Source organism: Gymnogyps californianus, chromosome 1, assembly GCF_018139145.2.
Source record: "Gymnogyps californianus isolate 813 chromosome 1, ASM1813914v2, whole genome shotgun sequence".
Classification (NCBI taxonomy): Eukaryota; Metazoa; Chordata; class Aves; order Accipitriformes; family Cathartidae; genus Gymnogyps; species Gymnogyps californianus.
This window is the reverse complement of record NC_059471.1, coordinates 15,204,924-15,219,032: the sequence shown is the minus strand read 5'-3', so window position 1 is coordinate 15,219,032 and position 14,109 is coordinate 15,204,924.

Here is a 14,109-nt window from a genome sequence, read left to right as displayed (position 1 = left end):
ATTCTCTGTGAAATGTGTGGCATGATGTCCTTGGGATTAGTTTCTTCTGGAATCTTGGAAACTGAAACATTTAATTCTACAAACAAAGCCAGGAAGGTTATACTGGGCATAAAGACGCTTTCATTTATCTTTTAATGTATTCACTTTCCCAATGAACAGCCTACCAAAAAGAGAAACAATAGTAAAAAAATATAAAGACAGTGCATCAGGAATGAAGTGAGATGGCCGTTTCAACATTGCGAGGATGGACAAAGAGTACTAGGTAAAACATCTCAAGGTAAGAAATACACCTTCGTTTCAAGTTCTCAGCTACAGAAAAATGGTCTTCCAACACAGGAAGTGACAGTAAGTCCAGCTCTACAGTTTATATAGCAGCCTGTAACTCTTCATTTTCTGTATCTCTATGTCTGAGATCAAAGAAACAAAAAGTAGAGGTCATGCCATGAACACTACATGCTCCCAGAGCTTTGTTTTGTTTTGCAGTGAGATATTTCTGCACACAGTGTTAACGGTTACATTCAGTGGAGCTTGTCTGATTTCACCACATGAGAATCCACTCCTGGTGCTGTAATATTTGTAACCCTTCACTTCCAAAAGGGCCATTGTTCTTGAGGAAATTCCTTTTATTTAATAATCTGAGTACTTAAAGTTTATATGGTTTAAATACGGTCTGGACAAATTCATGGAGAAAAAAAATCCATTAAAGGATTCCTCATGAGTCCCTACCTCATGGACTTCCTGACCTACAAATTATTAAAAGCTAATATGTTTTTCTTGGGAATTACTACTGTATGTTTGTCCTATTATTATATTCTTGTCTAGGTGGTCCTTATGGAGGACCAAACACTGAGCTACACAGATATTTTTTGCAGCCAGTATAGCCATCCTTATGTTTGACTTTTTTTTTTCGTTTCTACAGGATATATCCTTAAATCCAACCCGCTTTTCCAAGCTTTGCAATCTGCCCAAGTGCTCTCTCTTACACTTCTTCTCCAAGGCTATTTTGCCAACTCTATCTTCATCTGGCTATTTAATAACTCTCTATCTCACTGCTTTCTGAATATTTCTCCGTTTTCTTTCTCATTTATATACAGTCCCATCCAGGGCCCTTTTCCCTTCTCAGATGAATAATAAAAATATATATTTGCCTTTACTGACTGCTATTCCTAAAAGAAACAAGGGTACTGCCCTTGGCACCCTGTCGCCTGTGATGCACTCAGATCCAGGGAAAACCTTGCCATCAGGCAGCTGAGGTCCCACCTCAGCTCTGTGCAGGAACGTGGCTTCGCACAAAGGCTCCTGTTGTTTCAGCTTTTAATTCTACAATGGGGCTTAATTGCTACATACTCTAGATGAGGGCCAGCGATACCTGGTATTAACAGGGGAATAAGATCTTTGGAGAATAAATTTAATGACATCACCAGCAATTCCAGCCTTAGCAATGTATATTAAAGCTGCCACAGGTAAAAAGGTCACAGATACGTGATGGGAAAGAGCTGATGAGCTGCAAAAGTATGAAGTATGGCCTGTCACAGTACCGTCCTCTTGGCTTTTCCTTGATAGTGTAAACTGGAAATTTCATCCAATTTGAAGATGCTTTTTTTTTCTGTTTTTATAAAATTATATCTTCAACAAAACCCGCCTCAAACAGGATGTTCTTAATGGTATCATAGTTATGTTTTCAGTTTCAGCAATGTCAATCTGAAGTAGCTCCATTGACGTCAGTGGAATTACTTTGGATTTATCTATGATAGTAAAAATGTTAGCAAAGGACTAGAGAAAATATTATCTGTTTTGATTACTGTTGCAGCAGGAACCACCACAAGCCAGAGAACTACAGATAATCACTGTTTGTTGGAAAAGACTGAGGAAAATTATTTGGGGGTGGAAATTGTTGCTGTTTTCTGTCAGACCTAAAAATAAAGTTCAGCGGCAATAAAACAAGAAGTATAGAGAAAAGGAGCAGACTGGTCAGGGATATAGGAAAATATGGAAGTCCATCCACATCAGAAAAACAGAACACACTAGAGGTCTTCAGCTTGGCCACATGAAGGGATCTGACAGAGCTGACATACTGAGTGTAGTGAGATATTGATTATTTCTTGTAATTCAAAAAGTAAAGTACTCCCAAATAAATGTTATGGGAGACACTAAATGAAGAAGGATGTACTTTTTTTACACAGCAAATAACACTGTTGTGGAATTTACTAACATAGGATATTCACTGACAGTGGAGACCCAAATTCATAAATGGAGTCTGGAAGGTTTAGACATATTTATGTAGCCTAACACTTATTAAACATGAGGGCGTGGTGGCAAAGGGTGGCTCACCATCTTGCTGAATACCAAAGGAAGGATCAATCTAAATTTATCCAGTTTTGCTAACATTGCAAATCTTGCTATAGGCAAAAGGAAACACCTTGTCTGCAAAGCCAGGAATTGTTAACTTAGCAGTTTAATCAAAGAATTACTATTATTCCAGATGTAATTATTACAGAAAAAAGGGGAGGAGGGGGGGAAGGAAAAGAAAGAAAAGAATACTAATACAGAAAAATTCTCAATAACGATATAGCCAAAATGATTAGCACACTTCCTACTATTTGTCTCTTTCTCTGCTGTTGTGCTCACCCTTCCCCAGTCCCCCTGCATCCTACAGTTCTCGGCATCAGTCTGAGGGGAGTGTTACGGTGAGTCGCCAGTGTCTCGAGTCCTTCCCAGGAGTTGATGATGTTGTTGATGGTTTCTCTTGCCTCACTCTAGAGCTCACCTTTTGTTGTGCTAAACAAAACAAATTCTATTTTTAATAAACATTCCACTTTTCTACCGAATCCGCTGAGTCGTCTCCCATTCATCAACATTCTTTTTAACTTGTAAGCCTCAGAAATGGATATATTCCAGCAGTCTTTTATAATGTCAAATAAAAGGGTGAAAAAACCAGAAAACCCCCATCAGCCCCTCCTGCTCCTTTCTCAGACACGCTTATATATTTACTTAAGGATTGCATTAAACATCGTAGTTACTGCCTCACACTGGAAGATCATGTGCAACTAGTTATGTACCAAGACTTCTAAGTTCTTTTCAGAATCAGTGTGCCACCATGGAGGGACACCATCTGCCCTAAAGGCCATGTCAGGGTGAAAGGGATCTGTGGTACTAGTATGGGCTTTCTCTAGATGGAGCTTTGCACTCAAATCAGAGATATCTAGGAGCAAAGTAAGGTGGTGCCAAAAAAACAGTTTGCATTCAACACCAATCTACCCAGTTCGGGCATAAATTACAGAATACAGTACATATTGCCAAAAGCATTTGCCCATTCCATTAACTGCTGTTTGTGCAAAAATTCCGAAGATAAATTGGAGTCTCTAATGTTAAATATCTTTTATTTTCAATTACAGGACAGTGTCATGGTGGCATTGCTGATTACATACCACTTCTCATAAATAATTCACTCAGAGTTCAACAATTACTCTGAAATAAATGGTTCCCCGATAAAGAAATAGTTTATTCTTTATGAAAATGAGCTTTGCAAAAGATCAAACACAATGTTCTTGTCATTTGTGATTCGATGTGGGATCAGGAAAAGCCTGAATCAGGACTGTCCCATCTTCCCTTGAAAGGAATCAGCCAAATGATACAAAAAGCTTGAAATCACTAGAGGTAGGCTTTAACACAATGTCCTGGTTTCGGCTGGGATAGAGTTAACTCTCTTCTTAGCAGCTGGTACAGTGCTGTGCTTTGGATTTAGTGTGAGAATGATGTTGATAACACACTGATGTTTTAGTTGTTGCTAAGTAGTGCTTATCTTAAGCCAAGGACTTTTCAGTTTCCCGTGCTCTGCCAGCAAGCAGGTGTGCAAGAAGCTGGGAGGGAGCAGAGCCGGGGCAGCTGACCCGAACTAGCCAAAGGGGTATTCCATACCATGGAACGTCATGCCCAGTGGTTAGCTCAGTTGGTTAGAGCGTGGTGCTAATAATGCAAAAAGGTGGCAGGTTCGATCCCCAAATTTCCAGTATATAAACTGGGAGGAGTTGGCCGGGAGGTGTGGATCATGGCTCTGGCATCGGTCAGTGGGTGGTGAGTAATTGCATTGTGCATCACTGGGTTTTTTTCCTTCCCCCCCCCTTTTTTTTGTTATATTCCTTTTCATTACTATTAGTAGTAGTAGTATTAGTATTATTGTATTTCATTATTATTATTGCTAATTTTATATTTTACTTTAGTTTTTAAACTGTTCTTATCTCAACCCACGAGTTCTGCCTTCTTTGCCGATTCTCCTCCCCATCCCACCGAGAGCAGGGGGAGGGGGACGGGGAGCGAGGGAGTGGCTGTGTGGTGCTTGGCTTCTGACTGGGGTTAAACCATGACACACAACAATAATAAATTAGAATAAATAAAGGCTGCTTTTAAACAATGCAACCAAGGATGCATTCTTTCTCTATGTGGTACTTTCAGGAGCGGTTAATCTCATCCTAATGCAGAGGTCCAGCAGAAATCAGAAAAAAATATCCTAAAAATGTCCATTTCTCTCCATTGGCTAGGAAGACAACTCTCTTTGACTTGAGCTCAGATGTAGATATATTCACTGCTTACTGATGTCTAGAAATAGTTGAAATGAATTCCACCCTTCCAGTCCCAGAACTTTAAGTGGATTCTTGGGTTGAACACACTCTACACAGTCATCTTCAGTTCATCACTAAAATCTCTTCCTTCTACCTAAAAAAACCTGGGTTTAGGTTGTTCCTAAGTGTTTCTCACACTGACTTGTTTTGCTGAGGCTCTGCTCTCCTCTTTGTCCACTTGGCTGACCTTATACTCTTGGACTTACTCCAAGTGTAGTCTCACATTCTTTACAAAATTTGCAATATTCAGCATTTATGGAGTAAACTGGAAATAATTCACAACTGGGTCAAGCTGAGATCTATCAGTGCATGGTAACATAAGGACATAGTAAAATGCTAACATTTCCATCTTCCTCTTTTGAAGTGATAGCAGCAACTCTGCAGTCTCCCCAGAACCTTTTCCATAGAACTACTAATGGTCAAAAAATGGAGATAGAAACTGTTGGAATCTAGTAGGGAAGAGAAGTGACAGGGTAGAGAGGAAGATCAGGAATCTTCATACTGTCAGTATGGAAAGAATAACCTAGATTTATGATCAAGAGCTCCAATAAAATGGAGCCTGGAATAACTCAAAATAGTCATTCTCTTAGATGAGAAATGCCACGGCCAAGGAGAGGCACACTGCCACCAAGGGCTGACCCACAGGGTAATGTGAGCCACGAAGGAGCAACAAACAACATCACCCCAGGAAACCTGGTACCGCATCCTAAAGCTAATGAGTGCTGGTAATACAAGATCTCTTTCATTGTATTAGACAAGGAAGCTCAGAAATCCTGACCCTGCGAAGTGTCAGATGGGAAATCCTACAGCTAGACAGAAAAAAGAAAATAAGCTGCTACTGAAAACATACATTCACAGTTTTCTCATTATAATCATATTCTTTATGACTAGCAGAGCCTTTCTTTCTAATGATGGTTACAACAACTCATAGCAGTTAAGGATGAAAGGGAAAATTATTGCAAAATACATTAAGAGACTGCCTAGTGTTACTTTAATGCTCCCAATGCTGTTCTATTTTTTTAATACTTGGAGAAAAATGCAGTATGAACTGACATTGCTTAAAAAAATTAACAGTAGAAAAGTATACAAGCATGGTGCTTTTCTTGGTAATTGGGCTTATTAGAAACATTTTTGCTTCAAGCTTCCTTTAATATTTTCCAGTGGTTCTGAATATCAATGGAAAGAGCGGTAGAAGAGGTGGGAAAGAATCATAATCTGGTGAAGAAATGGTGTAACTTTTTCTCTCGTCATATTATTTTCTTCATTCCTACCTTCAGTGCCAGAAATAGGAATGAGGATTGATTCTTTGCATAAAAAGATTTAAGCTTTTACCTCCTGGGAATGAGAAGTTTGGTAATAATTTGAGCAGAAGTCAAAATGCTGGGAGAGCACTAATATCAGCACAATACTCTTTTAAATGTGCCTTAGCTTTGCAAATAAACTTGACCACCCAGAGTTCTCCTAGAGGTAATTTTCCAAACCATTAGATGATTATCCAGTCCTGATGTAAAAAGATCCAATTTTTATTTAGCAGTGAGTAGAATATCTTATGATAATAAGGAAGATACCAGTTTTTATAAGAAGCCAGAATGGTCAAGGAAGAAATCACTTCTCTTACTCGTGTTTGCTATGGCTACAAAGCAGAATGCTGGTATCATATCACTGTCAGGCTAGTTCAAGCAGCTCAGAGTTCACACACATTGCAAATCATGTCCAAGAAGATAGATAAATATTGGCCAGTACTTTCCACTGAGCTATTTGCTCCCACAGCACAATGTTTACAGCACAGAAATACTTTGGATGTGGGATGCTTTGCACATACTCTGTGTATGTAAGCTGAGGAAGGGGACCACCTATTTAGAAGTCTCTGCCGACTGCGCGGATCTTTGCTGCTTGCTAGGTCAGTTCAATCATTTTTCCATGTTCTCTCATACAATCTTTAAGCATTAGAAAAGCCCACACAAACTCCACCTCCCATTATATTGTCCATCTTCATATTTTGGCTTAACGTTGGGTTTTGACAAAAACACTCTACAGTGCTCAGGGATCCAGCACACCTATCACTTAAAGCACCAATCCTAACCTTTGCATGCTGTCTTCCAGAGATTTTTACGGCCCTGTTATCTCTTAGGTTTAATTTGTGTTGTAAATCTTTCAGTTGTTAACCGTGTTTTCATCATGTTTATACAGTATCTCAAATGATTGCATTGAGTTCTGTTTGTTTGGCCTCTTTGTTATTACAGAAGAGGTTAACAGTACAAAATAATATTCTCCTCTCTCCCCCAAATTAACTACATGCTAGAATTTGGGAACACATACATAAGTGGTAATCAGATTTCTGCTTATATCTCAGTTACAAATGCTACAGACCTTAGATATCCTAACCAAAGTTCTCACAGGTAACAATCACTAGCAATCTAGATGACAGCCAAGAAGCTGTCCTAAGTAGTGACTTGGCACTAGTTCATTTAACAACCTAAAAAGTCACCTAGCAAGAAGTTCAGTATGAGTATCCTGGAAGTGCCAGATCAGACCAAACACTGTTTCAAAGAGGATCCTGTGTCTAGAGTATTTTTGCCAATCTGACATTCCTCCAGGCAACCCTAGCTTCTCCACTTCACTTGTAAAATGTTGCCACTATTTTTGTTTAAATAAAATATATTGCAATACAATCTACTTATTGATTCTGAGAATACCACAGTTCTTTCACACCTTCAATCCCATTTGTCATATTGTGCACTCTTAAGATCAAAGTTTTCTTTTACCAAGTAAACTATGTAAAGAACCTGCCTAAAAGTAAATAGCAGTTTTATAAATCAAAGCTTAAGTGCCTAAACATTTTTATTTCAAGCAGTAATTTAAGGAGTTGAAGCAGAAACATCGTCTTTGCAGCCATTATAATTCAAACACTGAAACTTGTAAACCTTTTGTTATAGTCCATTTTCAAAATGCCTATTCTTAGTATAAGAAAGGTATTTCTACTTCTGGTAATTTGTGCTATCAGAGAGGTACAAACAGTGAAGGTAATGTTACTCCTTGTAGGTACTTTACTTCTAGGCTATGTCTATAAAACACAGAAAAAATACCATTTTTTGTAATTACTTCAAATTTAACTTCAGGTATCACATGATACAAATTAGAGATCCCTAAATCTTTCCCAACTTGAGTGTGCATTCACAAGCTGATGTGCACTCATGCACAGCCACAGATGCTTCGAGGCATACCTTCTTCAGCATGGACTTATCCTTGGGCCACAATCCCTTCAGAGGCATACCAGCTGTGGCACAGACATAACTACAGCCACAGACGCTTCGAGATGTACCTGCACTGGCACAGACATAACCACGGCCACAGACGCTTCGAGATGTACCTGCACTGGCACAGACATAACCATGGCCACAGACGCTTCGAGATGTACCTGCACTGGCACAGACATAACCACAGCCACAGACGCTTCGAGATGTACCTGCACTGGCACAGACATAACCATGGCCACAGACGCTTCGAGATGTACCTGCACTGGCATGGACTTATCCACGGCCACAGATGCTTCGAGATGTACCTGCACTGGCATGGACTTATCCACGGCCACAGATGCTCTGGGGTGTCCTGCTCCCACATGGACTCATCCACAGGTCACAGTCCCTTCGACTCAAGTTCACACTGGAGTTCCAGCCTGTCCAGTACAGCAGCACAGAAACAGCAGCGATGCCCTGGCCATCTGCCAGACCAGGCGCATCACCATTGCTGTTATCAAAATGTTCCCAGGCACAGCAGAGTAAGATGATAAGCAGTACAGCAAGCAGCGAAAACAAAAAGCAGCCACTAACGAGCACTAGACTCTAATATACAGTAAGGCAAGCAAGCCCCATGGCAAGCACAGGAGCCTGTGAATTAATAGTTAAACAGCAATAACAGCTATAAATTCGATCTAGCACATTCCAATCAAATCTGTCATTATCTCGAACCCTTCAAGCCCCACGCTGGGCACCAAAAAGCACTGTCATGGTTTAACCTCAGAGGATTCCCAGGAATTTGTGTCAGCAAATGACTTAAATGAAAAAACTCAGATTAAGAGAAGATGGATGTACCGGTAACTACAGTGAGAAGTCCAGATATTTGGAAAAGCTTTCTCAAAGTATCAAGAGTTACTGACAGAAAACAGTTTCTGTGATATTGCTTTTTGCCTTCTTGAGTCCTGCAGCACATTTTTTAAGTTCAGGATCAAAGTTCGATACTACTATTTTACCCTCACTGATTTATGAGCATGTGCTTTCCAGCTACATTACGACATTGTGATAGCATTGGCCCATGTGTGCCAATATCGTGGTGCTCACAATGAGCCATATATCAAAACCTCACATGAGTTTGCAGCTCACAAACTGTTAATTTCCCAAAAGGTGACCCAATCTGCCAAACAAAATGACCACCTGATTGAACTAACTCCAGTATAAATATTTCATCTTACTATTAAGGTAGATTTTAGCAGAAACAGAAGCAGAATCCTCTGGAATCTAAGACATTTACAAAATGAAGACTTACCTTACTGCATATTGCAGCACTGACCTAGTTTGCATGCATTTTCATAGTAACTACAGAAATATCATTAGTCTTTGTTTAAAAGATATCAATCATAATTACTATCTGGAAAGTATCTGCTAAAGCGGGTGAATGCATTTTAAGACCATTAATGGTAAAAGCATGGACCTACATGGCAGGCATCATTTCCAGATTTCTCAGCTGCTAAAGCACAAACAGTATTTCTTGCTTTTAAAAAGGGTTGGGTTTGGCTTTTTACATCAGTGACTGATTCACTTGCCTTGACTGTTATTCATGAAGAGAGACAAGAATAAACCAGAACATATATGCAACATACTAGAAAACCCATCATATTTTAGGATACTCAATAACATTAAAATACAAAACAAGGAATACAACTTGGCAGCCCTGACTCACTGAAGTAGGCTGCTGAACACTGTCTTCATTACAATGCACTGTGACAGAGTGCTAGGCTCTATAATAAAGTCTGAAGACAAGAATTCTTTGTAACTGATCTAGAAAGCTTGGTTATTTAAAAATAGAAACAATTACCTATTTTACTAATCTGTAAACACTTCTAAAGGAAGCAAAAGGACTGCAAAGCAAGCTCATTACACAGGGCTGCAAACAATTTATTCGATGTACCAAAAATCTGATATGAGTCTTTTCAAATAGAAAGTCTCGTAAAAAGATGAGATGACAAATTTTAGGCACCCACATGTTTATAAATGTATTACATAGAAAAACAGATGTACTCTCCAAGAAATAACCTATCTGTTAGGGGTGTCTTCATCTTTCTTTGTATATCATGTAATTTCTGTAAACAAACTCTAAATGTTATATCAGATCATATATGACAGCTTTGAAAATGAATGGCATGACTGTATTATGTCTTTTAAATAAGTAATTTTCATTATTCTTATTACCTTAATAAATGCAGTATTTATTTAAATTTATTACGGAAAACATTTTATTTAAATAAGATAATGCAATTGTGATGCTATAAAAATAAGCATTTGAATTTCATCCCTTTCCCTTCATACCTGAACAACTTTTCTATATGCCTAAAATCTATACCGCTTTAAAATACTCAGTTGAGTTTGCTCCCAAAAACTTTTGGGATATGACACCTTAATGTCTTTCTTACAAGCTCCTTCTAAAGCATTTTTCTTTTCCTATCTGATACAAAGTTCACTTCAATCAGTTGGAAATTTTGGCTCTGGCTCTGGCTCATTACAGCTTCGAACCTTATCAAGCAATGGAACGATCTCACTTATCTGCGTTAAAAAAAAGCTGGTACTCACGTGCAAGAACTCCACCACCGAAGAACAGCCTCTCTGCTTAATATACCGCCAAACATCTTGGGGGTTAAACAGCGATACTGTCCGGAATCCTTCGTTTCACTGGCGTGCTTGATGATCAAACCTCCTCCCACGGAACTCTCGCGAGAATCACGTTCCACGTCCATTTCAGTTCCATTTCAAAGCCATCTTTGGAAAAAAGAAAGAAACTCCTTGAGCCTTTTACGGCCAAAGGAAGGCATCAAGCTTAGCATGCAGAACCTGACAGCCCTGCCTGTTACTAAGGAGGACAGCTACTCAAAGATGCCCTCTGCAGGAGCCCATTGCTTTGGCAAAGCTTTGGGTGGCGGCGTTCCACAAGGCGTGCCTGACAAAAGCTAAGCGTTTCTGAAAAAAGCAACTCGGAAGAGATCTTTGGCCTCTGAGGAGAAAGCATATGCAGCATTTCACCTATGCTGAATTAAATTTGTGACCCTTTTCTTTGCAAAACTATCAACCGTGCTTATGATAATCAAAGTTTCAATTCATCCTTTATCATCAAAGCCTTAGGCCCAGGTGAGCTTAGAGAGTTCGTAGAGCTCAGCGTGCACTGCGTGAGAGCAAGGAACCTCTCTTTTCCATTCTTGCAGCATTTGTTCTTCTGGGCCCAAGAAATGGAGAAACCTGGGGGAAATCCAGAACGTGGAAGAGCAAGGCCTGTGAACAGCAGGGAGGTAGACTCATGTACGTAGGCTGTTCTGAAATAAAGGACGTCGGCAAGGGACAAAGGCAAAACGATAGCACCTGCGCCAGCATACACGAAATTCAGAGAAGACTGGTCCAGGGGAGGCTGGAATCAGCTGGCGCCTGGTCCAGGCTACTGCCTGGCAGCTGCCAGGTCAACGGAAGCTCAGAGCAGATGAGGAGTTGGCGGAAGGAATACTAAGTTTGGGAGGTGTTTGGGAGTGAAATGAGAAGCCTCAACAGGAGAGGCAGGGATGGGAGCGAAGATAAGGTGCAACAAGCCAGGCTTGGCAGAGACAACCTCACTTCTGGCATTTTTGAGTGCTTCAAGTGTGGGGGTTTTTAATGGAGCTGGTTTTTAAAAGAAAGGTGGGAAGTTGCTGGGCCTTCCATCAGCCCTGGCTCCCCGCAGTGATGCGGTGGCCACATCACAGCAGGCAGAACGTTGGTGGTGGCCGTGTCACAGGCGGTTGGTGACACGGCCGCCCAGGACGCGTCTAGAACGGGCTGCGCCGTGAGCCGGCCCAGACTGCAGGCGAGCAGCCGGGTGAGCGAGGGCTGAGGCGAGAGGGCAGGGAGGAGGGCAGGGAGGGGAGGGCAGGGCTGCTGGGCCCGGGCAGGGAGGCAGGGCTTGCCCGTGCCGCGACAGATGGCGGCTGCTGCTCCTTTGTCTTCCAGAGCCGCAGGCTCACACAGGGACAGGACCACACCATGGCGCACTCCCATCCTCGGCCACACTGCCAGAGAGATTTGTTACCCTCTACGAGGACGCCGACACAAAGTTAAGGAATCAAAAATGACACCTGCTCTTGGCACCAACCTAGCGGTGCACTGGCACTGCCAGAGTGGGGGGGTGGCTGCTGCTGGCCCAGGCCACCACGGGATGGCTGTCTCCTGCCTGCCAGGGACACGCGGGACTGACAGCCTTGGCCCGAGGCTGGCAGAGCCCTGGGCAGGGCTTGCCCATGGTGAGCGAGGGTGGCTGCTCCCTTTCTTTGTTACCCTGCCTTTTGCAGCCACAGACCCACACAGGGACAGGACCAGGACCAGGACCAGGACCAGACCACGGCGCGCTCCTGTCCTCAGTCACACAGCCAGAGAGATCTGTTACCTTCTACAAGGATGCTGACACAAAGCTAAGGCATCAGGAGTCTGGCAGAGCCCTGCGCAGGGGTTGCCCATAGTGAGCAACGGTGGCTGCCCTCTTGTCTGTCATCCTGCCTTTTACAGCCGCCGACCCACACACGGACAGGACCAGGACCAGGACCACACCATGGCGCCCTCCCATCCTCGGCCACGCTGCCAGAGAGATTTGTTACCCTCTACGAGGACGCCGACACAAAGTTCAGGAATCAAAAATGACACCTGCTCTTGGCACCAACCTAGCGGTGCACTGGCACTGCCAGAGTGGGGGGGTGGCTGCTGCTGGCCCAGGCCACCACGGGATGGCTGTCTCCTGCCTGCCAGGGACACGCGGGACTGACAGCCTTGGCCCGAGGCTGGCAGAGCCCTGGGCAGGGCTTGCCCATGGTGAGCGCGGGTGGCTGCTCCCTTTCTTTGTTACCCTGCCTGTTGCAGCCGCACACCCACACAGGGACAGGACCAGACCATGGCGCGCTCCTGTCCTCAGCCACACAGCCAGAGATTCCCAGCCTTCCACAAGGACACTGACACTAAGCTAAGGCATCAGGAGTCTGGCAGAGCCCTGGGCAGGGCTTGCCCGTGGTGAGCGAGGGTGGCTGCTCCCTTTCTTTGTTATCCTTCCTTTTGCAGCCGCACACCCACACAGGGACAGGACCACACCATGGCGCACTCCCGTCCCCGCCCTCCGCAGCCACTCGGCCACAGATTTCTGCAGCAGCTTGCCACCAAGCCGTTCACCTAAGGACAAGGAAGCACACACAGCCCCGCTCTGCACCGCGCCATGGTCCCACAGGCAGCTGGAGGCTCCCCGCAGCCCTGGACGAGGGGAGCTCCGCGCCACCCGCCCTCTCTGTCTGAAGCTCACCTTGCAATAAAATTGTCTCATTCATCAACCATGGGCTGCTTCCTCTGGTCTGTGTGGTCTTCTGGGGGAAACCTCCTGGGCCTTTTCCTTATCGGCCTTATTACACTGAATGTCTCCAGCTTTATAGATGTCCACAGGGAAAAATAGAGATATCTTTCTCTATAGGCAGACAGAAAGCGTACCTCTGTCTTCCTTATGGGAGGGAAGTGGGGAGCCAATCAGAGGCTGCTCTGAGATCCCGTGGGTATGAGGCTTTCAAAACACAGAAACCAGCCAATCACGGAGCACGATGAAAACACGTGGGGTGCAGGTCAAGAGCCATGGCCTCGGGTCAGGGGGATGAGGCAGGAGGCAGAGGTCAGCCTGTGGTACACGGCCTCCATGCAGACCTCACCACCAGGTCATTGGTTGCCAAGTGCACAGCTGGGATGGTCTGCGCTCTGTCTCTGGGAATGTTCACCTGAGGCCATCAACGAAAACATTCCACTGTCTTACCTGTTGTCTCCTAGAAAACATCCAGTAGCCATGGAATTCCCTATCGATTCACATAAAGATGCGTATGCCTGCTCTTCCCAATGTATTGATGGTGCTATTACCACGTAGTGCATCCAACCCAGGGCAGACTTGATTACTAAAGATTTTTTCCCCAACATTTCATCCCATAGATTTTGAAAACCCTCACAGTCTCAGAAAATCATAAATCTAAGTCAATGACGAGAAGACAGCACTGCTATCTTAAGAATATCTTGGTAACTTCCCCAACTCAGGGTAGAATCCAACGTTTGCCAAAGGACGTAAGCCCATTTTTTATGCTTCAGATGTCTCTGGGGTAGACTATGTCACGAGAGCTGGCGCAGCGCTCTTTTAATTCCTGTGTAGTGCAATCTCATTCGCTGTCTTTCTAGGATTCTTTGATTAT